The sequence below is a fragment of the Pseudopipra pipra genome, chromosome 19 (assembly GCF_036250125.1).
Source record: "Pseudopipra pipra isolate bDixPip1 chromosome 19, bDixPip1.hap1, whole genome shotgun sequence".
Classification (NCBI taxonomy): domain Eukaryota; kingdom Metazoa; phylum Chordata; class Aves; order Passeriformes; family Pipridae; genus Pseudopipra; species Pseudopipra pipra.
Window position 1 is genome coordinate 8,184,746 of NC_087567.1, and position 24,156 is coordinate 8,208,901.

General features: G+C 39.3%; 1 protein-coding gene and 1 long non-coding RNA gene across 2 annotated transcripts in view; one reads left to right on the forward strand and one right to left on the reverse strand.

Annotated features, from left to right (window-relative positions):
• Nucleotides 1–2,242: 2,242 nt before the first annotated feature.
• On the reverse strand, nucleotides 2,243–23,229 carry LOC135424625 (uncharacterized). Its single transcript, XR_010435286.1, has 3 exons — nucleotides 22,580–23,229; nucleotides 19,667–19,749; nucleotides 2,243–3,723 (listed from the first exon to the last, which is right to left on the reverse strand). It is a non-coding gene; the product is annotated as an uncharacterized LOC135424625 (long non-coding RNA).
• The window catches only part of ANKFN1 (ankyrin repeat and fibronectin type III domain containing 1), a 132,226-nt gene continuing 130,699 nt past the window's right edge, over nucleotides 22,630–24,156 (forward strand). Inside the window, exon 1 of the mRNA XM_064676040.1 lies at nucleotides 22,630–22,654. The gene's annotated coding sequence lies outside the window, so the exon portion shown is untranslated. The remainder of the gene's footprint in view (nucleotides 22,655–24,156) is intronic.

Sequence of the window (24,156 nt, forward strand, 5' to 3'; positions counted from 1 at the left end):
ATAATTTAATGGAACAAAAAATGTGGGAAGACAGGAACATAGACTTCTGATATTAGTGCATAGTAGTAGATGATGTATCTTGCCACCAACACTTTTGTTTCCCAATATGTTAGTTTTCTGTGTATAAAGAACATTTTCAAAAGGGATCTAATGATACTTAAATTTCACTTAGCTGAGAGTAATTCCTTCCTGAGCATAGATTTGCCTTCCTCTAAATAGGAGGATAGTTCATAACCAAATTTACTGTCTCACTGTAGTCCTCTGATCAGAGGAGACTACTAGACTTTCACACAGAAAACTTTGTTTTCACTCATCTCAGTTAAAAGACACTGAAAACTTCCATACAAAAATAGAAAGGAAGGCTTACAGCAGGAGGAGAGTTGCTATAAACCCAGATGGACTGTAAAAAAGATAACTGCTTTTTGAGGAGTAATAAAAAATAACAAATCTTTATAGCAAGATTAGTTTTGCTGATTTTTTTTCCTACCACTCTGGCTTATAATTGCAGACTTAGGAGGAATCCTGATCAGTAAGATAAATAAAGTTGGTGTTTAAGCATCCTACTAATTATTCTCTGCACCTGCCAGTGAGCATATTAATTGGGATTATATATATGCACATATAAAGAGAATGTCATCTTTCTCTGTAGTTCAGTATTCCCTGTATGTTGAGAACTTGACCATAAACAATTATTCTCATCTGGAATCTGAATTATAAATGTATCCTGGAATCCTGCTGTGAGACAGGAACATTTTACATGGGAACAACTCTCCACTGGAAACCTTCATTTCCAGAGTAAGAACTGCATCCTGTGAGTGTTTCAGTGGAATCTGTCATAATAACCAATTATGTTGAAAGGCCTTGAATACACGTAATAATTTTAGCCTTGTGAAAAATTTCCTGCCTCCCTGCTGTGCAACATGTTAAACTGAAAGCTGTTCCTGCAGTGTAAACACAAGTACCTGTAATACTAAGATTTAAGTGAGTTTGCCTTTATCTGTCCTCACTAGATTTCATGCATATTTTTATATTTTTCTAAGGCCTATTTCATCACTGGAGGCACAAGAGGTTCTCTGATGGACCTTGGGACCCTGGAAGAGTCAGTTTTTGCCCCAAGCTTAATTGTTTTATTATTCTTAATCTATGGAAGAAACGCCTGAGAATTAATCATTTTAATAGATTGTGGTGTTCCTAGAATGGCAAGTTTGGGGGTTTTGCAGTTGTGCAATATGGAAGGCCAAGGGTTACTTATGTGCTGCACATACTTTGACTAGATGCCTGCTGGGAAGTCACAAGGCTCATTGCATTTCTGCCTGAGCATGTCTGGAAAGGGTTTAAGTCTTTCCCTGTTTCACTTTGAGCTGTGGGGGGTTTGGCTTTTAATATTCCTAGTGCATATACATCTTCCAAAGCAGGATAGAAATTGGGTGTAATTGGCTGGAAATAGATATTTCATATTCAACTGCAACTTGGAGTTATAGTTTAAGAGTAGGTTTTAAATATTTTTATTGAGACCAGGCTACTGCTGTGCATTTTAAAGTTAATGTGTTTTCTCAGCATGGAAGTCATATAATTGATTTGTACATTTGAGTGGATCCTGCAAAAAGCCAAAATTGCCTGGCCAAGCCATTTACCCTGTGAAAGGCTCATGATGCTGTTCAACTATTCAAATTAAACCAAGCAGTAGGAACATTCTTCCAGCAGGAAATTACTGTGACACTGGAAGGGCCTTTTGCCTCAGAGTGTGAGGTGGGTATGTGAAAGAGTACATTGCCTTCCACTCATTTTTTTCTTTTACCATGGGAATAAACTGACCCTTGATAACACTTGAGGTGTGGTTCTAGGAACCATGAAATTCAGAGCTTTATCATTGAATAATGAGCTTGATTAATTCACTACAATGGCAAGCAGACACGTCAGTAATTTAGAAAAATCACTTTAAAATCCATTTGGAACAACTTAGAGATTAAGAACAAACAAGTAATCTGAGGATCCTTTAAGGTCTTTCAGCAAAGACAGGCCTAGAAATACCTGGCAGATCATCAAATGCAATTATAGGCATCACATTATAGAAATCATTCCCTTGCATAAAGTGTGTTTCACAATTATGTGTTTAACCCATCTTCTCTTTCAGACTAGTAACTCTGTATGCTCGATATCTTTGCTAAAAGTTTGTTGTGAAAATATGACCTGAGTAGAGAACTAATATTTTGTTCTTCACCTTTTTTTTATAGTCAGTAGATTTCAGAATATTTTATGCCAATATAAGGGAAGTTTTTTCCAAAGTGATCATTATCAGTAATGAACCAAGTTGCTTTGAGAGACTGTGAAGTCTCCAGTTTTGGGGATACTCAAGGCTAAGGGGGACACAAGGCCCTGGGCAATTTATCTGACCTTGAAATTAAAGCCAACTTCAAATTTGGTGCTGCACTGGGCTGTGAGTTGTACCAGGTCATGAGATGATCCCATATGTCCCTTCCAAGCTGAATTATTGTAAGAATTTTAATATTAATAAATCCAGGAGATTACAGTGTGAATCCTTCTGAGAAGGCAGCACTATTTTCTTTCCAAATGCTGTTATTTAACAGATGGACTTGAACTGAGATACGAGATGCACAAGTGTATGAAAAACCTATAATCAAGATCTGTATTAGAAACAGGTGCATACACATTTCTGGCAAGATGCTTCTTGTGGGCTGCATTATTGCTTTAGTTTATTATTTTAACTAAAATTATTGGTAGGGAATTGGTGAGAAATCTGGGAAATTCAAATTAAATGAAAGCAGACTTTCTGAATTTTTGCTAGTGAAGGTTAGTATCACAATGATTACATTATTGAGTGAAAACATGATGACTGTGTTTGGAAAAGGCCAGCAGTAGCAGGCAAACTGAGGCTGTGCTGCACACTCACAGAAGTGTTGCTTTTGCCAGTTGTTACTGTTCATTTCCTGTTGCATCCAGCAGCTGCAGATCAGACCTGAAAGGTTAAAAGCTGGGAAAGGGTCAACCAGGCCAGGTTGAGATGTAATAAAAAGAGAAGATGAAATGCAGGTTTAGGATATCTAAGCATTCCACAATGATCCTCTGGCTTTACCTGAACTGTCACAGCACAGTATTTTTCAGGCCAGCATGCTGAGCCAAGGGGCACTCACTAAATATTAGCCTAATGCATGATGGGATTCTCTTTTTGTCAGATGGGAATATATATTCAATCACATTTAATTAAAATTAAATTATTATTAAAGGATGTTTAGTGTTAGTAAGTAGAGCCTTCTTCACCAGATCTGGTGCTTGTTACCAGCCTAATTCAATATTTAGGAACAGAAGAAGAAGAACCTTTGTGTTGATTCTATAGAGGCCTTTCCTCTCCCAGGTCCAATGATGGATATTTCCAATCAACATTTACTGCTGAATACAACGTCCTTTACTGTCACATGCCTTTCCCTTTCCCTTCCCCCTTCAATACTGTGTCAACATTTGGGATGAGCCCAAATCCTAATGTGTGATCTGACCTTCTGACACCGAGGCCCCGTGAGCTACCAACCTGGCCATGCTTCCTGCTCCAGAGTGGGAGCACAAACACCTCTCCCAAGGATCTCCTTCTGCCCATCAATTCTTTTCAAGCCTGTTGCTGCTTGTGCATTTTACCCTGGTATAAAAGTCTTGCACGTGTTCTTGGTTGTGTCCCCAGAACATGGACGTGGATCTCTTGATATGTATTTTCTGTGGGAATAAGAATTATGTCTTTTGGAATTTGTAACTGTTGAAAGAAGATAAATGAGGAGGAAGAATAAAAAACTGGACTGCAAAGACAGTACAAAATATGAAATTATGTTGGTCAGCTTTAAGAAGCATTCTGAAAACAGAATATGATTTTGGTTTAAAACGATGTAATAAAGTATATTCACTATATTTTATAATAAAATCTTTGCTTAAATTTCCATTTAAACAACAGGCAGGGTTTTTTTCAGGTACATTTGTCTTTCTTTTCATTAAGCAGGGACATATTTTGAAATATGCAAATTGCATGTTTTGGTTTGCTGGGCCAACTAATCAATGTTTGACAGAGTCCCAGTACATGGGACTGTCTCTGACTTGTAGAACTGCAAACCTGTGCTGGTTTAGCACTGTTGCACTGATGGAAACACCAAGTTCTTAGAGAATTCTAGATAAGAAAGCATCAACTTTTGCATGTTTTCTCCTGATATTTTGAAAGGTAAAAAAACCCCCAAAACTGCACTGCTCCAGCCTTGCCTTGCACAGAGGCTCCAACTCCAACACTGTTTTCTTTGTGAGTAATTGTAAGTTCACTGCCCTACAGCGGCAAACAAGGAGGAAAACAAAAAAGATTCCTTTTTTTCCCCCCTCAGAATGGCAGTTTCAGTAACACCCCATCAGTGGTTTCCACAGCAGAGATCAAAAGAGTGAAAGCCCAGTGACAGTGAGGTCTATTGTTGGTAGTGAAGCATCCACAGAGCTCCTCTGGTTCACTGGGGACATGAGAGGAAGCTGCAAATACTGTAGAAGGCTGTTCTGATGTCATGTGCTTTTCGGTGGGTTAAAAGGACAAATACTGAGCCTTTCACTTTGGATTCCTCCCTGTCAGTTGCTGTTTATCAAGTAAAGTTGTGGTTTTGTCTACATCACCTACATTGTCCCTCAAACAATTTTTGTTCAAGTACTGGTGAAATGTCATGGAGTAAAGTACATAAATAAGCAGAAAATTAGTTTGGATTTTTCACTTGGTTTTCAAACATACATTAAAAATAGTTAATGGATTTGTTTCAAATGCAAACACAAAACATTTAAGCTTTTCCCACCTCATTTTCTTCCCACTTTTCAATTATTAATTATAACAAATATGATGGGCTAGAGAAAGATGCAAAGAAAGGTACAGCAATGAGGAAAATAAATCCTCAGGTTTGGGGGGAAAATGGGGACAATGTTCCAACTGTCGTTGAAAAATAAGGAAAATAGTATTTTTACTTTTGTGAAACAATTTAACATTTTTTCAAAATACTAACAGCATTTTCCACTGCTGGAAAGGAGTTAATACTGTGGACAAAACAGAGACAAAGCATTAAATCTGCAGAAGCAAATAACTCCTTCCTCCACTCACAGCTGGGGGACACAAGGTCACACTGTAAGACAACGAGGCTGCCAATTTAGCAGACATCATCCCCTGATCAGAACACAGAGTTTTGTTTTCAGCATCCTGCAAATCATCAGGATCTGCTGCCTCAAGCGCCATTAAGCAACGATCTGCCTTTCCTGTGGGTGTGTGGTTGTGCTCTCGAGGTAAGCTCTGCTGAAGCCAAAGTTAGGGTAATACTAAATATATTTATTTCTAGATTCCAAGGAGTCCCAAAATTTGGTTCCAAATGAGATAAAGTAGTACTTAAGATTGCTTCAAGTACTACTTTATCTCATTTGGAACCAAATTTTGGGAATCTTGGAATAGAAATAAATATATTTAGTATTACCCTAACTTTGGCTTCAGCAGAGTTACCTCGAGAGCAAACCACACACCCACAGGAAAGGCGATCGTTGCTTAATGGGCTTGAGGCAGCAGATCCTGATGATTTGAGGATGCTGACAAACAAAACCTCTGTGTTCTGATCCAGGGGATGATGTTGCTAAATTGGCAGCCTCGTTGTCTTACAGTGTGACCTTGTGTCCCCAGCCTGGTGAGTCAGCTGGCAGCAGGATCAGCGCCTGGAATGTGGCAGAGGGGAAGGAAAGCACAAATACCTACGCACACAGAGGCATGGTACAGTTACAGGGGAAGCAACTGAGGGCAAAGCAGCACCTGGAAAAGGGCAGTAAATAGGGCTTAGGAGTGAGGAAAGACTACAGGAAACTGGATACCCAAACACAGGAGAGCCAGGAAGGAGCATCAAAGCCTTTGGAAAGGGCCACAGGTACCATGGAACAAACAAGGGCACCAGCGGGCACACAGCGCTCGTGGTCTGTGCAGGGATTTGGGAAACAGGACCAACAGAGACACAGCATCTTTTTTTTTTTTTTTAATCTGAGAAGTCACATCAGCATTTGGTTTCCTTTTTCCTGATACTTTCCTGATGTTTCACGCCAGGTTGGAAAAACATCAGAAAAAAAATTGAAAAAACGCAATTACTTGGCTTAAGGAAACATAATTATTTTGCTAATTCTTGCCATTCAGAGACTAAAGTACATCTCTAATATTTCTGTGTAGGAAAAAAATGTAGGATGTGGCCATTACTGAAGAAAATACTGAGGCAAATTCTGAGTTGGGAGTATCAGTTCCTAGGAAGGACCCTCAGGTCTATGTAAGAATCACACTCAGAGGTCAGTTCTGGAGCAGATATTAGACAGGAATCTTACCCTGCAGTTTCACTGTCTCAGTGAATCAGAAACATCAGCACAAATCCTTCAAAATAGCATTAATTCCCTCCTTACTCGAACAGACACGTGCACACACAAAGCATGTCCCTTGGGCAGCTTTGAAAGTCTGTTGGCTGGCTTTGTAACCTGGAATACTGCAGAACTGCTTCAGACCCAAGTGCTTACTGAGAGCTGGAAACGGGAAGTTTTAAGTCCTCCCCAAATAATGAAACTCAGCAAAATGATGAGCTGCCAACCTTGTTCTTAGATATATTAATTCCAGTCTGCAACTGCCACTTGGAAAGCCAGGGTGAAGTCCTGCACTCATCACTGATTTAAAACAGCCTGTGAAGAGTTCCCGGCTTTGGTTGGTGACACCCAGTGGTGACGATTGTATAAAACAGGCTCCCTGGAACATGGAAATTCCGGGCTGTGCCATCACCGAGCAGGCTGGGGCCATTCTTCTCCAAATTTAGCAACAGCGTTTGCTTCTTGCTTATAAAATTGCAAGCAAGGCTTGTGTGAGGCTGTGAGACCTCCCACAAATTGTGCACAGTGACAAGTATCCTTCTTGAAAAGTTCTGCAGATATTTTGTTCCTTCTTCAAGAAACTTCCCTGGGTGACAAATAAACTGTTAAATGCCATACTTTTCCCTGCAGTGCTGCAACAGGTGACATCCTAAAATATTTTTTCTCCCTCCTGAACACTCTGCTTTGCAATCTCGTGATGTGCAGCTGAACATCAGGCAGTTTCAGAGGGCCCATTCTAAAACAAATTAAGAAAGTGCAAAATCCCCAGCACTGCATCTGCAGTTGGCTGCCCTCTGCTTTCATTTACAAAGGCAGATTATAATGTACATTCAACTTGCATGTAATTCATTGTGATCTAAGGTTTTTAAATTAAAAATATTTTATTACCATTAAGGCCCAAACCAAATCTGTTTAGGTCATGGACATTTAATGACAGAAATCTTTCAAAGGGTCTGGACTGCTAGAGACAAATCTTTAAAAGAATAGCAATAGATGGATTAAAAGCCTGGAAATTTTGCTAATCCCATTTAGGGTTAGAAATCCAGCCTTTAGATTCAGCAGGGCTGAATGGGATTATTCACTCAATTCTATTAATAGTTTACTATGTCCATGCCAGGGTCACTTAATATTCGTGTGCTTCTTTTTACACCATCTTTCATGTGGGTGTAATTACTGTGCAGAAGATTGATGGTTTCAAGGAACAAACCCTGAAATGCCCCATTGGAAAACATTAGTGATGTGCATCAAATCGGGAAGAGACATTTGTTCCTGTTTGAGGATATTATTCATAATAATAAATTCATGGAATCAAGGAATGTCCCTGACATTACTCACATTAATCTAATATTCAGAGCAGTTGCATGATGGTAGATTTGCCTAAATGTGATAAGCATAAAGCTGTTTGATTTTACTGGTGTCTGAACTCCCAATATCCACAGTTTCCTTGGCAGATCCATAAAATTAGCTGTCCCTTGCAGGGGAGTGTGCTGTGTGCAGCATGAGAAATGGGGCTTGTGGGCAGCTTAGATCAACTTCAGACTGTGGACCAAAACAAACTCAGGGAAGAAATGTGGTTCTATTTTGCACTCAGTTTACATTTCCCAGCCCAGATGAGTAATGGCAGTGAGGGGATGATTTCCCTGGAAGTGCAATATGGTACTGCCATCTAGTGCTGTGCAGCAGGCTCAGCCTCGGCCACACAACTCAAATATAAGGTTTTCATACTACACATGGAAGCATTAGACAAAAAGATCACATTTCCTATCCGTTGATCTATGAAGTTTAGGATTCTGTTGAGTGACATGAAGACTTTGAGTGACATGAAGACTTTGGGTCAGGCTCTGTGATCTGCCCACTATATATATGGAATAAAATAAGATTGCAACAGTGAGAAAGCTCCATAGTCAAACAAAAGGCGTGATGGAAATTGTGTTAGAAAAGTGAAGACTATTATCTTCAGAGACATCAGACGAGTGGAGTTGCTCAATGAGCCAATAATCCCCAGCCAGGATTGGGTTGTCTCTCCTTCTATTAAATAAAACACCCAGAACTCTCAGGTGGCCTACAGATGGTTTCCCATCAAGGTTTTCCTGAGATCATATGGGAAAAATTTGTCAACATTCAAGAATAAGGCAATTTCTTGGTCAATATTTAGCCCCTTGACTCATAATGAAAAGAATGATAATTAAAGTTTTGGTTTATGAGACCAACTTCTGGATGCTGATAAAACACTGGGAGGGAAATGATGCTGAACCACAAAAAAAGGCTGCCAAAGGAAAAACATATTTTAACTGTAAGGACTCTGAGCACTGTTAGGTAGGATGTGACTAAAATAACTTTGGCTGTCAGCAGAGAGGATCTCATGTTTATTGACAACTGTAATTGTTAGTGGTGCAGTAGGAGGAAAGTTGAAATTCAAAAAAATATTCATCCCAGAATAGTTCAAAACTTGATCCAAAACCTATCAGAGTCCATTAAACTCTTGGTTTGAATTTTGGGCCAGTACTTCAAAATGTGCTAAGAGAACTTCAAGCATGGCTTGTAACCAGAATGAACAGTGCAGTTAAAATATTTGCAGGGCAAGGCTCATGAAAAAGTCTTTTCTGCATTTCTCTCATTTTAAACTCATTATTATTTCTCAGAATAGAGGTGCTGCTCAGGAACTGGAAAGGTCAGGATAATCATTCACTCGCTTCGGACAGTATTGGGAAAAGTCCCTCTTCTTTTTTATAGTATATTCCACAGCAAGATGGAACATAATGAATGTAATATATAATAATATGCATAATAAATAATATATGGAATATATATGAATGTATGCAGTAAATATGAGCTTCATTCAGTATCCACTGAAATCTTCAAAAGTCCTCTTCTTACTTAAGTAACCAACTGATTAAGCCCTAAGAGTAAAATTAGAAGTCTAAATTGAAATTTAAATTTTTTAAAGGATTCAAAGATTGTTCTTTTTCAAACATGGCTCAAGGTAAAAATGAAACACATAACTTTCTCTCTCAGGGCTTTTTTTTGGATCAAACCTGTAAGGTTTTTTTTATGCTTTCCTTTTTACTGAAGCAAGTGAATAGCATCTTCATGGTTTGTCCCACCGAGATTAAGTAGTTTGATAAATTCTATATCATATCAAAATGTGATATTGTAACATTGTTTTTTTGTATTGACAAAGGATGAAATGTCACACCAGCTGATGAAGCCATACATGTTTTCATAAGAAGTTTGTGGCAGCCTCTTGATATAAAAAACTTTCCATAAATTAGGTAGCCACCTCCATTTCCCCATTTGGTGAAAGTACACTATAAGAAGTTATTCTTTTTGTCATTCTTTTCCAGTTAATTGAATCACACAGCTTGCCACTAGAGTAGGAATAATACTTCAGAGTAATTTCTAGGAGAGCACAGAGAAAAGCAACCCATTGTTATAGTTCAAAGTGAATCTTTCTCTATTTCTATGCATTTCTTTCTTGCAACGTGCAAGAACCCTACAATAACATCTAGCAAAATACACTTCAGTCCAACTTCACCCTATAGCAAATGGAATGCTAAAAATGGTAAAATCCAAGTCAAAGTTGTAACATTTGTTTCTTGAATTTAATAAAAATACCAACCAGGAGTGCTGGTGAGATCTGCAACAGCCCTCTGGTGTTATAAGAAGCAGATTACAGATCAGATCTTCATTTCCTTTTGCCCTGCATTGGACCAACGTTTTATGACCTTTATAAAACTAAGAAACCAGTGGAATGTTGTCATTTTGCACTGTTTTGTGTAAGAACAACCCAGAATCAGTCCTGTCTTGGATTTACCATTGAACCTGCAAGTCATCCTCAGTGCTGCAGTGATTGCAGGAGCTGATCGTGGCCTCTGTGTTCTCATAAGATGCAGCAGTGATGTTTCTATAAATTATCTCCTCGAGCAAAGGCCTGCAAGGTTGAGCTCTTCCTCCCCTTTCTGGTCCCTTTCCCATCTCCATGTTTATTCAAGTCATCATTCAGGATCTTCTGAAACCACACTCTCTACTTCCTAGTACCAGTGTCAGTTCACATCTTCCAGCACCTGCCCGGGATGGATGACCAATAATGTAGGTTTGGAATGAGCTTTTTATTACTGGAATTCCTTGTGCAGTGCAAACCCACAGTAACTCAAACCAGGCACACAAGTCTCCTGGCTGGGCAAAGAATTCATCTCCCCTCAGGCTACTAAAGAGTGAAAAAAAGCACCTAAAAACCTGGCCTTAGGTGGTTGTTTTCTTTGCAATGTACATAAGGCCAGAGCAACAGCAAATGTAGTTATTTCCCACTGAAGAAAAACTATTTGCTTTTTCTAAGCAGCTTCAAAACAAGCTTGGTATGCTTTAGTACAAGAATATTGCTTTCAAGTCAGACATCTTCCTATTGTTGCAACCACAGCAATGGAATAAGAAACTGAGTAACAGAAGTAGCAATCCTGGAAGCTGTTAATGATGGATCTGGAGCTGGGTTTGTTCTGCGACCTTAATGATAGGTATGAGAGACAGGAAGAGAGGCTGCTGAAGCGTGTAGGAAACAGCCCTGTTCACAAATCAGACTTAGTTAAAATCAGCTTCTAGAAGAGATTTAGCCAGACTGCTTCCCAAGATTAAAGGAAAGGCAAGGAAATAGAAAACAAATATTCAATTCCTGAATAAACAGCACTACTGTACTAAATCCATGCAACTCATTCCTACATCCTCTTGGCAAAGACCAACACGTTTCTTCTACAATGCAACTGATGTCACATAAACTAAGCAAACAATGGTAACTAAAGAAGCTCATCCAAAAGAACATCAGCAGAATTGAAGACAATTAAGCAAAGACTTAACTACAAAAATGAAATCGCTGGTCTGGAGTGCAAAAACCAGCCAGAAAGATCATAACTGTTGATTCTAAGCTCAGTAAGTCTTACCAACCAAATATGCAGATATGTCCCTGTCTGAGCCTGGAAAAAATGGAGCACATTCTGATGGTAGGATGACTTTTCTTCAGATTATATCAAAAAGAGAGATGGGAATGATTTGTAGCATGGGAAAGTTTGCTCTTGTCACAAGGGAAAGAGCTACTAAAAAGGCAGCCTTGGATTGTCTCAGGGGCAAAGGTTTTCCTGATTAAGATTATTTATAGAGAATTAGCTTTTACGGTGGGCGTTTTATGATTTTCTTTTTCTCTTGAAGATTCCACCCGTTCCTTGTTCTTCATTTCAGATGCTCCACATGAACGAAGCATAGCAAGGTGTCCTTTGTAGAAAAGTTCCAGCAGCATCTCACTAAACTCACCATCACTGTAAGTAACTTCAACAATCAGAAAATTACTAATATTTGCCAAGAATGTTTTGTGCTTTCCCTGCTAATCAGCTCGATGGACTGGAATAAATGGGGTGCTTTAAAGTGAATCATCCACATCACAGAGTGGATGTATTTGTTATCTATGGTGTAATTAATTTCTCTCCAACCAGATCAGAGCCCTCGTGAGCTGTCTGCATATTTAAGATATTTCCTGGGTTGTATCTGCCAGGAAGGATGTTTTTCATGGGAAACTGATTGCTGCTTCTGTTTTATTGTACTTGCAGAACTGGCTTTTTCACAGTGGCTGATTACCATGACTGTGTTTTACCAGGATTAGTGTACCACACAGTCTTATACACTGTTAGCAGTTCTAATATACTCAGCATGATTATAATACAAGTTTCCATTCTCTGGAGTTTTTTATTCCTCTAGATTTCTCATTAGTGACTCTAAGGAAAATAACACCTTCCTTGTTTGATTAAAATATCCCATGTTCATGCTTTCAGTGATAGAAAAGGCTCTTTTAAATCAGCCTTTAAAACCATATCAATCTAAGAATGTCTTTATTTATGAAATCCTAAGCCATTTCAAGATGATGATTAAATGATTTAAAATTCAGATTAAAAAAAAAAGAATCAATCACATACCATTAAAACTTCAGGACATGCTTAGAGGACTATACTGAGAGATCATGTCCTTGCCCATCTTCCAAACTGCTCTTCAGATCATGCTGACTCTCCTCTGGATCTCTGATATTCTCCTCCCCAGAGAGAGGTGTTCCTCTCCCTGTTGGAGGTGAACTGCTATATCATATCCCACACGTGCTTTTTATCTCCAGCCTCACAGTGTCCCATGTCCACTTTATGAATACAGAGGCTTCTAAAGTTGTCAGGAGCCGTAAGAGCTGTGGGCAAAGTGTTTTCTGGGCTCAGATCATATGGATGCAGCTTCTGTCACAGTGGGAGTGTGGGAGGATTCGCTTTCGAGTTGTTTCTCAGCCAACTCTGCAAAGTGAGGATGAAATGATGACACTTCCAGTGGCCACAGAAAAGCTGCTCAGTTGTCTTACAATCTGTGCTGGGTATAAAGTAGAGTTTTGTTTGGGGTTTTTATGCCTGTGAATGTTGTTTCTACACGAACCCTCTCACCTTTCTGGGTGACTTGGTCTTTGTGCTGTTTCTTTTCTCTGGGCACAGAGCACTGCACAAAAACAGGCACAGAAAAAAAGGGAATTCTCCCTCTTTCCATCCCTTCACATTTTTAATAATTCCTATTGACCTCTGGCCACTCTGCAGAAAAGATGCAGAGAGTTATGAAACTGTGGACTGTTCAGCACCGAGATTCTAAAATATAATCCTGATGGGGACTGAAACAGCTAAATCCCCCCAAAACAATAAAAACAAACAAACCAACTCCCAACATTATAGTCTCTGAGTCAATCCTATGGCTGGTGTAAATCATCACTCCTCCTCTGACTCCCATGTATTTCTGACCATATCAGCCACCTGAGACTGGTCCTCCTCATGCTGGAATGTGGAGAGTATCCTGCTTAAAAAAACAGCTCTAAAAACCAGCAATTATCATTTTGACCGCCCTGCTCTGTTTTTAAAAGGACAGTGAGGAAGGAATGGACTGTTTCCTTTCTTTTAAATAAGGTTTTTTCTTTCAATTCTCTCTTCCTGTGCAAGAAAAAAAAGGAATTGTAAAGGCAGTTTTAATTTCCATCCTTCTTTTTTTTTTTTAATTGAAAGATAATGTTCTTTTTCAATGAAAATAGAAAAAGGTTATTGAAGATGGCCTTCTCTCCAGAGAAAATATATAATTAGAAAGCAATTTCTTCAATGAGGAGTGATTCAATAAATGACATTCGTCCATTTGAAGACACAGGATCTTTTAGCATAATTAAAATGGGCTCATTTTACAGCTGAGTACCAGTGTCTCTGCCCTCCCACCTTCAGGTGTTGGCTTTCAACATGCTGAAAACACTGAGGCCAAGTTTGAGACATTGCATATATCAGTCTTTCCCATTTGAACCATTTGTAGTTCTCTATCTTTGGAAAGAAAGTGCTTTAGATAAGCAAAATTTATTTATGAATCAAATGGACAAATCCTTGCTTAAGAGATTAACATTCTTCCTAGTTCACATTCCCTGCAGATTTGAAATATTGAATAATTTCTGGCTTCAAATTCTAAATACTGAAGCATATAGTTCCTTGTAGAAAACTGCTTGTATATTTTCTTCCAGAAATAACTGGATGCATGAGTTTGGTCTTTATATATTGCATGTGAAGTGTCCCTTTGATGTGTGACAAACAAGGGCACTACAGCTAAGGACACCAGAGTTTTGGTTCCTTTCTTCTGATATGAGTTCAGACAAATACTTCTAGATCTTGATTCCTCATCTGTGAAATGGAAAAAGAATCTCTGGTTCCCTCAGATGGAAATCGCTGTATGAGCCAGAAATCCTGTCCCCTATTTCAGTAATATGAAGCACTAAATAAGTAATTTGTGCTGCAAGAAGATGGGTTTGTCTGTGTCATAAGTAGCCTGGAAGCTACTCAGCTCTACTTCATTAATAACAGCAATGACTGACTGTGTTAGAGATTTGAAATGCATTCAGATCTGCTCTCTGCCCCAGGAAACTTCAAGCTTAGGTCTGGCACAAACAAAAGGTCGCTGCCACAATGCACTGAGAGATGCAGGAGCCCTGGCTGGTGGGCATTTATCAGTGTTCACCAGTGAAAGGCTCTTTTTGTCTGCAGCACATTTAAGCAAGTAGGAAAAACTAATAGCTTTGACTTCAGGAGGCCAGACAGTCTGCAGACAAGCCCTGTGCAGATCTCCAGACCGCCCTGCGAAGGCTCCTCAGTTCTTGCCCTCAACACTCCTATTATTCCCTTGCAATTGCTGCCAGTTGGCTTGGTAACCAGGCAGTATTTGAACAGCTGAATTCTTCCCTCAGTTACACTTGGCACCGCCATGGACTTCAGGGGAGCTCCAGGGTGGAACTGAGGGCAGGACTTGGCTCTGGGCACCCACTACAAACCAGGTCAGGGCCACCAAAGGCAATTCTGCCCTTAAGGCTTTAATCCACACCCTCAGCTAAAGGAACCAAAAGCCTTTAACTGTGTCACCAAGAAGGTCCTGCTCCTCCATTTGGGCGCAGGATCATGTGCATGGAGCTCTGTCCACGTGCCAGGGAGTGTGAAAGCAGCACATTTGTCATCCCTGAAGTGTGGCCTGGGTGCCACTCACGCCGACCACACCGAGCTCAGCCAGATCCCCGAGCTGGGCTTGAAACGCTGCTTTGTTTTAACCACATATTTTTATTTCATGAAACAGAGCTAAGTATCCTGAAACTAAAGGAGTATTTTTTCATGCTGCTATAATTTGTGAAATAATGAGACATTTTGGTCTGTTAACTCCTCTTAAGTCTCACCACAATGTTATGCTTTGACTTCATTTGTGGTTGCAAAATATTTACTTTTCTCTTTAGCAGATTATATGAAGCTGTGTATTTTGTCTTGGGAGATATATACATATATTTATATATATTTAATCTTAGTAGAAGCTGTTAGTAAAGCTACTTTTGTGCTCTGATCTGTTTTTGGATCCTCTTTAAAAATATTTACCAGGATATTGTGGATTTATTTGCTGATGCCATCTTTTCTCAAAAAAAAAAAAAAGTTAAGACATACTAATAGTGTGGGGTTTTTTCACTATGCAGGTCATACACACACAAAAAAAAGTCCTCACTTGTATGGGGAATATATTCCCCAAACAATTATTTAGTAATATTAAACTTTCCCCCATTAGTGATTATTAATGGAAGGTGGTATTTCTAAAATGGCCAGAGGGAGTTAGAATCTTAAGCCTTCTAAAAAGTCAGAGTGAGTTTTTACTAGGACAAACTACAGCATAAAGGAGGCTGTACTGTCTACTTAGGATTTAAACAGCAGGACACCTGAGCTTACTTCCCTTCCTTTTCCATCACCAACCAATCATCAAAACCAGACCATCACTCATTTCCCAGCTGAGCTGCCACCCAAGGAAAATTCGGGCAGGGAAGATCCAATCCCAAAGCGAACAGCTGCAGTGTTCAGGACACTTCTGATTCCACATTTGAAGCACCTGTAGTTACACTGCTGCTTCTGCAATATGGCTGTGAAGTAATGAACTATTTAATTTAATGTTTGGAAGAGGGGGTGACATTCTTTGGAAAAAAACAGCTGTGTGTCCAGTCATCCTTCTCTCCCCCCACTCCTCCAGTGACGATTCAAATCCAACTTCCTCCATGTCCAGGAATGCCCCCTTACCCAGGTTTTTCATGGTATTTGGAGTCCATCTCAGCTCTACTACCTCTCTCTTCATGCCCTACCAGCTTAATGCTTTGATGTCTCCATCACTGCCATCATCTTGGGGACTTCTGCAGTTTCCCTACAGAATCCCTAAATTTCCACAGGCAGCTTTTCCCACATATATGGTGTTTTACCTGGTTATACTGAAATGCAGTTTAATGTTCTCACCACAGTGAGTGTTGCAGACTCCTGTCAGTGACCTAAATTGTTCCTGACTTGCCAGTCTGTATCTGACCTGCCATTCCTGTCACTTGGCTTACATCTTCTTTTTGCCTGATGTGGAACTCTGGACTTGAGAAAATTAGATTTTCAGAAGTCTTTAGGCACCTAAAGAAAGGCACTTTGTTGCACTAAAAAGGGACTTAAAGAAATAAGGTACCTAATTCCTGTTGACTGGCAGTGGAAAAGTGCTTAAAATATTTAATGAGTCCTAGCAGTTTAATTAGCTGCTCCCAGGTGCTGTAAAGTCCCCAAGACCACTTTCGAAGATAACAACCTTTCCTTTTAATTTGTGCATTGTTTCCTATTGTGGAAGCAGAGAAAGGATGCAGAAATGAACACAAATTATATACATTATATATATATCTGTATTGGAGAAGCAGGATAAAGAAGGTGTTTCTTGTACTTTCTGCTTGTGCTGTTTTTTACCCCCACTTCCAGCTGTATACAAGCTGCAACTGGCAATCTTTCTATTAAATATCTACATTAAGTAAAAGATTCCTCAAAAGATATTAAAGTAATTCAAACTGAGCCTAAAATTCACTCTTTTTTTGTTGATGTTGTTGCTTTATTTGGGTATTTTTTCCAGAACTTAGCAAGAACATAAATGCCTGACCTTTGTTTTCATTCTTATATGGATTTAAAGCAATCTGGGGAGGGTAGGGGGAAGAGGGAGGAGTGAAGGGGAGTTTCTAATTTTTCCACATCTTGGAGAAAGATGAACTAATTTAGGAAACAACAGATGCATATGTTTTCCAAATGTCTCAGGGATTTTTGAGCTTGTGAAGAAAAATGATGTGTTTTATTATTGTCTTTGATACCTCCTACTTTCTCCTGGTAGAATCCCAGGACTTCTGATCCTTAGGTTACACAGGAGCCACAGGAGCTGGATTGAATGAGACACTCTGACACTGCTCTTGCACAATTCAGTTTTGCTGAGAAACCTCAGTCTGGGGATTCTAAACCAAACACTGAAATCTACACTAAAGAATTAGAACACAAGCACTGAGGTGATCCTGCAAGAATCACTTATATTTTAATCAAACACTTTGGGGTCTAGCCAGGGATGAAATCCTACATAGTAACATATAACCCGTGCAAACATGATCCATGCCCAGAAAATTCGGGGCTAAGTGAAGTGAAACACTCCCTACTCATCCTGCTTTTCAAAGAGCTTAGCCAAGGCTTTCCTTTTTCCAGTGATAATTTTCTTGGATGCCATGAGGAAGAGCAGATGCCTATAAAACTTTTACCATGTGGTGCTTTGTCAGTGTACTCCAGAGGGCAGCATGGTAGTGCCACTGAGATTGTCTACCAAGTCAGACAAGATCCCTCTGAAATTTCTTGTTAAAAAGAAACATGAAATTATTTACTAATATTTTCTACACGCCATCAAATATATGAAAGCACCATCTGAAGAAATGCAGTTCAGACTTCAGAGGTAACGATAAAAAAGTGGTTTATAAGGAGATGAAGTTTAAATTAAAAATAGCAGTCCTCCTCTGCAATATGTTAGTTTTATAAAAGGATTGCAAAATCTCAAGCTAAATTCAAACAGAAAACAAAATTAAACCAGATTTCATCTTCTTTAAAAAATGTTTTTTTTCTGATGATTTTCCCACTCAGCCTCAATTTTGGATGAGAAAAATGTTAATATATTAACTTAAAGTATAACATGTTCTGTATTAAGTGCTCTCTTCAAAGTCAAAGTTATATATGAAAGATTTCATGATTTACAGTATCTAAGTAAGGGAAGAAAAAAAATCAAACTTCTAAATACTTTAGAAAATGTTCACTGTGCTTTTGTTGCTTCTACATATTGCAGCCTAAGAAATTCCTTGTTTTGGTGATTTATATGTAAGATAGATCTTAATGAAAATCACACCTCTTTACACAAAAAACCCCAACAGTCTGCAAAGAGTTGATTACAATATTTGACTAGATTATATTATTGGACTGAAATGTATCCCCTTTATCATGGTCCTTAATCTGGCAAGTATCCAGTCCCTCATTAAAAATACTCATACACACACACACATATAAAAAAAAAAATAATATATATATATATATACTAAGTATGCAGGTGCCAGAATGCTGAGCAACTGAAAATCAATTGCCACCATCACAGTAACATTAAAAAACTATTTCTCAAGAATATTATTATATAAAATTACAATAGGATCATATTCCAATTGTTTTAATAAAGTGGCTACAATATAGGGCATTGTTTAGTCAGGCTTGGCCATAAAATGCTGAAATTAAGCCCCAACCTATATGTAGGAGAAGGTTTCTTATAAATAATGCCAGCAAGACGAATGAGAATCCCTTTATATTGCAACCATTAAAAAGCTTATGGAGTGTTGCTTTGCTTATTATGGATTTTATCAGGGTTTTGTTGAGTGAAGTAGCAATTAAACTAAATATGCTGTCCCAAAACCCATTTATTACTGCTCTGTCTGCACAGAGCAGACTATACAAGAGGCCATGGCTTGCATTTCAAAACATGATTTAGGCTTTCTCTTCCATGGCTGTAAAGAACCTGGTATGGCTCTCTCACAAGCCACCTGATGAAGCCAAAAATCTACTGGGTCAAACTTTTAGAATTTTGAGTCCTATGCCACTTGTCTAAAACAGCAGGTGCCTTTCCCAAACGGTTCCAAGGTCATTTCTGATGCCTTCAACAATCTGATACAGTGTTCCTAAAGTCAAAGGAAGTCTTTTTGTTTGATGAACCCTGGAACAAGCCTTGCAGCCCACAGATATTTTTCATTCTGAGAGTTTTTTCTGGAGTAGTCTAGATGTGAGAAAACTTCCCAAGGAATTTTGGAGAAGTTACCTTCTCCTGAATAAGTTTTAAAAAATCAGGATCTTTGGAAGAAATATTTTGCAGAATCACTTTTATACCAGGGCCTTTCCAGTCCTACACAATGCCAGGGTTGTACCAACACAGGACACTTGAAGAGCTGTAACACTTTGGCCCACAGTCCCCTCCAAAAGAAGGAGGTACTTAAGGAAGGCTCAGTCTGAGAAGATCAGTAATTACAATCTGTAGACAATTAAGCTTAGAGGAAGGTTGGTTAAAGATAGTATCTTGCAAGAGAAAACACATTTTCTGCAGTCTGAAAAGACATAGATGCTATCACAATATATTTTTGACAGTTCATTAACTTTGTCTGCAAGCCCTGACCGTGGACACGGGGATTTTGGGCTGAGTTTTGCTTCACTGTTTATCTGTGTCCTGCAGGCCAAGCAAAGCTGCTTTCATTTCCCTTTGTCCACTTACCTGCTATGAAAATAGATTTTAATAGCCCAACTATTTTAATAAATGTTAATTTGTGCAACTCAAACTGCATGCAGCTTTTGCTACCTGTGTTCAAATGTGCACCAACCTGGGCAGATACAGCATTGCTTTTCCCTGTAGTGATCCATGTCTCATCCTTCCGTGGGAATCTACGAGGATTACAGTGGACATCTAGACACAGAAAACATGACAGAGATGTATTGTGATAAAAATATATGGTAAATATGTATTTAACTGACCCCTTTCATTAAACTGCAATAAAAATATTCCATTACATAGTAAAGTAACAGTGTGGATTGTCACAAAAGTGACCAGCAAGAATACTCTTATAGGTAAAATATTCCCTTCAGACTTGAGATCTGTATTCAGCTCCTCCCAGAAATATTTTCTGTTTCACAGAGAAAAACCTCAGCTTTTTTATGCTGTATTTCTCCATGTGTAAAACTCACCCTTTGTCTGGCACACTAAACCAAGACAGAGACTGTGTAACTACACTTTTTGTAGAACCTTGTAGTAGTATTGGCTGATGGCAGCTGGGGCTGCTGAGTGGTGTACGTTAAAAAAAAAAAGAAAATTCTTGGATTTGATTTGATTTCACTGCCAGCACTTTAGGTCAGCCCCTAAGCTGCTTTAATTTTTAATTAAAATACATGAATAATACCCTTTGAATTCTTGCTTCTCTGTTGTTTCCAGCTACACGCTAATTTTGTTGTCCTCGTTTACACAACATTTAATTTTCTGGTTGTTATCCGGAGAATTTCCATGGTATTTTTTGTTGTTGTTGCTGCTGTGGTTATACTGGCTTTCTCCAAAAGACACTTGCTTCAATGGTAAATCAAAACCTTTACCATCTTACTCACTCCCCATGATTTCCATAGGGTAAGAGCATCAGTCATTGGCCTGTAATTATCTTTAATACACCAGTACTTTCCTTGGACCAGCTGCATGAGGGACTGAATTTGGTGCAATGAAAAGACTGCAGCAGATTCTCACAGCAGCAGAAGAGTGAAGCTACACAGTCTAACACATAACTGCATGTGCACCACTCAGCCACAATACAATTAAGGCTCTGGCTCCAAAGAAATTGTGATCCAAGGCTTTCTGCAAGCTTTAAACAAGGGCTTCGATGCTCACTGTTGTGTTGTCTGCGTTGCCAACTCTCTCAGTTCCTACCAAGAATCTTACAATGATATCTGCCTAAAATCTCATTTCTGAAAGTCATAAATCTGCATGAGAACCTCCAGATTCATTTCGGGGAAAAAAATAGAGTTTCTGTCATTGCAAAGAAAAAGGCTGGAAAACATGACACAGATGTTTCCTTAAGGCTCAGTAAACAGAAAGCAAATTAAAAAATACCTTTTTAAAAAGTTCTTTGATTCACAGATCAATCTTTTAAAACTTAAAGGCCAGCCTGCTGATGTTTTAGTACTTCAGGTTGACAGAACAATCAGTGAGACTATTCACAGAGTATAAAGATAAAAATGTGCAAAAGATCTTTGTCAGATCTGGGCCTACAGCCAACCTCTCACTCCCCAAGAGCATGTCATATGGCACTACTTCTAAATTTGGCTCAAATTTGTTTTGGTGAGTGCGAAATTTGTCTAGATCCAAAGCTAGTTCTGCATCTACCATTTAAAGCTTTTCCATCACATGCAGAAACCTCCAAATAAATAAAATTTACAAAGAAGCTTTTATCTGGATGTAGATGTGTTTATAAGTAAGAGTGAAAGTAAAACAACATTGGGCAGGGACCCAGAGCCTGATACCTGAGCTATAAACTACCACTGATCACAGTATTGAGTAAATTCACTAAAAATATCTTCCTCAGCTTCACTGCCTAATGCCAGATAGACTCCACAGCCTCCCAGCTCTTCTTGCCTGGACTACAATTTGCCCCCATAAAGCCCCAGGGAATCAAGATAAAAGCAATGGCAGAAACTGAATGGGATAATTTCCTTCCTCTCCAACATTTTCCATGTAATGTTGGCTGCTAAATCTGCAAAGTAACAGTTAGCAAAGGAAATCTTTGACAATGACTGCATGTCTCACATTGCAGCCCCTTCCTCCCCTTTTTTAGTTGTTTATGCTAAATCACTTTTTATTTGCCACATGGAAAAAGCCAGTGCCCAAGATGACGATACACTGAATGCAGCATCTCCCTTAACCCTTTCCAAACTCCAGAAAACTCGGGGAAAAAAAGGTGGAGTTCACTCATCTCTCAACAACAGCACAAAATATAAAAACCAAAAGAAAATATCTATCAAAGCAGAAAAGGGTACTTTCCCTTGATCTGCTGATACACACAGAATATCACATGAATAACACCCGTCTTCTGTCCCTCCCTGAGTGATTCCTTCCTCTGTGAATGTGTTTTGCTCTGAACAAGGGGAAAAATGACAACAAAATAAACAGCAACATGGCAGTAAAATATAACCCAGATCTCGAAAGAGCTCCTGGACCTGTGGCTGGACCAGCACTTTAGCATTAAAGCCCTCAGGAATTTTCTGACCAAGGACCATTGGATCAGTGGGATGGCAAGGAAATGGCTCTCCTCTTCAGCATGATGGCTGAGGGAGATGAAGCAGAGTTTATAATCAAACCTATATATAACCTATGTATATCAAACCTGAAGAGTGGGGATTTCTGTCCCATCTCACCTTAGCTCAGCACTGAGGGAAAACTACTGTCACCTGAAGGAAAACTACTGTCACTTGAGGGAAAAATCCTCTCTTCTCATCTGAGAGAAAACTACTGTCACCTAAGGGAAAGCATCTCTCATGACACCTCAGGAAAAGCTTCTCTCCTGCCACCTGAGGGAAAAATGTTGTCACCTGAGGGAAAACTGCTGTCACCTAAGGGAAGACTCCTGTCCTGCCACCTGAGGGAAAACTACTCTCCTGTCACCCCAGGGAAAAATCCTCTCCTCTCATCTGAGGCAAAAGTACTGCTGCCTGAGGGAAAGCTGCTCTCCCGTCAGGAGGAAAACCCCTCTCCTGCTCACCTGAGGGAAAGCATCTCTCTCGACGCCTCAGGGAAAGCTTCTCTCATCTGAGGGAAAGTTTCTCTCCTGCTAAAGGTCAGTGGTGACAGAGCCAGATTTCAGACACCACTACACTCTTTCCCCACAGCTCCACCGCCCCTGGGGCTGGAGGGTGGCAGTGGGATGGGATCCCCTGCAGAGCTGTTTTGGTTTTTGGGTGTTGGTGGAAGGTTTGGCGGAGGCCGAGCTGTGTGGGCAGGTGAGCCGGCGGCTCCTGAGGCCTCACGGGCAGTCGTTCAGCCCCCACTAAACCTCTGCTTGAATTTCAAGATGAAGTTTTGAACTTCAGCCACGTGATGGCCACGTTTAAAAATTTAGGTTCGGACAATGCCAGTGCTGTAGTCTCGGAGATAACGAGCCCAAAATTTACGTGGTCGGAACATCCTCGAGACGACCCCACACGGGAGTATGTTTGCGCACGTGGCCATTTTGATTGCGTAAATATTTACTTCAATACCTCTCTGAAACAAATATATAACGTAACGTGGGGGAGAGGCAAATGTTTTACAGATGAAGTGGTATTTCCAATTTAATGCTCCGGTCCCGTGGCCTGGGATGTGGTGGCTCTTTGGCACCTTGGATCCTGGAGCCTCGGCTCACACTGCAGCTGGGATGTGACTGCCCAGAGGCTTGGAATAAACATAGCACTGCCTGTTTATGCTTGTACACAGCATAATAACATAAAAATAGAAATATTAATATTATAGAAATAGAAATATAATAATGTAAATATTGTTTCACACAATCTGTGAAAGAACTAGCTGCGGTTTGAGACAGTGCCCAGCCAATCCCTCCCCTGATTTTAATACTGAAAGAGAACACATGATAATATATTTTGAGATTTGCTAAGTTTCAGATTTATAAAGAAATGTGGAAGCCTAATGGTGCTTTCAAACTGAAAAAGGTAAGACGCTTCATGTGGAAAGTGGGTGCAAAATTGGCATTCTGATATTTTTCAGATTTAATTTCTTCCTAAAAAAAATTAGATAAGTCAAAATGATTTTTTTTTCTGTTGTAAATTTGTGTTTTGAGCCTTTGATTGAACTCTAAGCCATTTTGGCTGAGATCATGGTCTGAGCCTTTCACCTGAGAAATGCAAACCTGCTTTTGACCTTTTATTTATTTTGAAAGTATTAACCTTCAAATGATTCAAGGATATAATCCTAATGGATGCAATATCCTCTTGCAATTTTCTTCTGACATGGCACATTCAAAAGTTGTGGGACTGGTTGTCATTGCTTGTACTAAAATTCTTTTGCTCCTACCATAACCTCAGGATTACAAGGGCTCATTGGCAGGATAATGGCAGTGTTACTTCAAACAGCATGGTTCCTTTTAATTGTCTTGAGAGAATCTGACCATTTTATAAAAGGAAAACAAATAAGCTTATTGTTGCCAAAGGATCTTGGGGGGAAAAAAGAAAAGAGGCTGCAATAGTACTAAATAAAATAAAAATGGTATATGTTCCTATTGAAATTTGATAAAATCTGCAGAATTTAAAAAGCCATGCTTCTTTGGATTGCTTTAAAGATTCTTGG